Source organism: Procambarus clarkii, chromosome 31, assembly GCF_040958095.1.
Source record: "Procambarus clarkii isolate CNS0578487 chromosome 31, FALCON_Pclarkii_2.0, whole genome shotgun sequence".
Taxonomy (NCBI): domain Eukaryota; kingdom Metazoa; phylum Arthropoda; class Malacostraca; order Decapoda; family Cambaridae; genus Procambarus; species Procambarus clarkii.
The window spans coordinates 41537894-41540172 of NC_091180.1; positions in this window are offsets into that span (position 1 = coordinate 41537894).

Genomic DNA, 2279 nt, shown 5'->3' on the forward strand with positions numbered 1-2279 from the left:
GTGAATTTTGTAACTAGCTCATCAAGATTGTAACTTGCTTAGCTAAATGAATTGTGGGGTTACCTTGAGGTTACCTTGAGGTGCTTCCGGGGCTTAGCGTCCCCGCGGCCCGGTCGTCGACCAGGCCTCCTGGTTGCCGGACTGATAAACCAGGCTGTTGGACGCTGCTGCTCGCAGCCTGACGTACGAGTCACAGCCTGGTTGATCAGGTATCCTTTGGATTCGGGTTCATTAATTTTCTTTCTTTATTATGCACCCCATAATACACATCCCGTGGGCGGTGGTGTAAAGGATTACAGAGGCACATAATCGATTCAGGAACTGAACCCTCTAGTTCGTTTAGCTAAGCAAATAACTATCTTTTGACGCTAGTTACAAAATTATTAATGTACACATACTTATGCATACATGTACATATTCATACGTATACATATATACATACACATACATATTTAATCACCCACATAAATACACACATCAGTAGTCTTTTGTGTCACAAGTGATTCAACAAGAGGCTCACAACAGTCACTATACAAGGCACTTTACATCTATGAGGAGTCGCACAGTTACTAGTCTTGCTCCACACCCACCCAACTGGGCGGCAGCTTTACAGTCATGTGCTCCACACCCACCCAACTGGGCGGCAGCTTTACTGTCATGTGCTCCACACCCACCCAACTGGGCGGCAGCTTTACAGTCATGTGCTCCATACCCACCCAACTGGGCGGCAGCTTTACAGTCATGTGCTCCATACCCACCCAACTGGGCGGCAGCTTTGCAATCATGTGATGCACTCTTACCCAACTGGGCGGCAGCTTTACAGTCATGTGCTCCACACCCACCCAACTGGGCGGTAGCTTTACAGTTACCTGGTGTTATTCTTCACCTATATCTTTTTCTGGTTAATCCCTATTTACATTATGCAGTTCAGGTTTCGTCGCTATACTATAGTTTTTAGTTTAGTTAATTTATCACATAATGGGTTCAGGGACTGAACACACAATTTATTTATCTAAGCAAGTTACAATCTTGAGGAGCTAGCCACAAAATTCATAGAACCTCCTAGGTACTATACTGTATATATATACTGGTAAGAAGTATAATAATCCTGAGAAATCGTGTAAATTATGTTGTACGAGTGCTTCCAGTTAAGTAACATAGTTCATTTTTGTGCGCGTGCTTGAAGAGGAAATGTTATCCACCCCCCCCCCCCCTCCCCCCCATTGTAAATATTTGTGGGTTTCAGACCATACGGCCGCGGTTAACCCTCGCAAAGAACACTGGACTGGATGTTTATACCCAGTATTACAAGTAAACATTAGCAATAACAATTATGGTAAGCTCCTTCACCTATACATAGACAAGAGACTGAACTTCAGCACCCACATACAACACATAAGGGAATGCTCAGAGAGAGAGAGAGAGGGAGAGTAAAAATATCCACTGAGGTCTGATTAAGTCCTTTTGGGGACCTTAATCATTAGGACGTTCAATGATTAACGCAAAGTGAAGCGTATTCAGATGGTATATTGACAACATTCAGCATATCTCATAATGACCTAGTAGTACTTGGTGCACAAATACTTTTACCAAAGGAATTGCAAAACATAATTAAACACAACTGTACCGTACAGTGTTATATATTTATTTCAGTTTGAACAATTTTTAACATTAAAGGATAAATCCTTTAATTGGTTGAATTTGGTTTTAATATTCGAAATCTAATTTGTTGATGTTAAATAATATAAGGTTCAAATTTATTAAGATACATACTTTAAAAACTATTTCTATTTGAAATTTAAATAACAGAAAAAGAGTACAGAATATAACAAATACCGACTATATAAAAGACCTGACACTTGCAGCACTTAATTAAGCTATTGTAACACATTGAAAGTAATAACATTATTTGATTCAGCAAAGCATTTGGTAAGGATATATAATAATAATAATAATAATAATAATAATAATAATAATAATAATAATAATAATAATAATAATAATAATAATAATAATAATAATGTATCAATTAATTATTTTAAATTATAATTCACAACTTGCTAGCGCACAAGAAACAAATCCACGAATCATCATTACATTCTGTAACACCTACACATGATCCATGGTTCCAAATATTGCAACGGTCACAGCATACCATCAGCTTCAAATCATTTGGCTTTCTGCAAATGTAGTACACTTCCATCGAGCATGACCGGATGATTCGTTTTCTTCTCAGTGTCTGAGCTGCAGGGAATGAGATGAGACACTTTCCTTTAAAG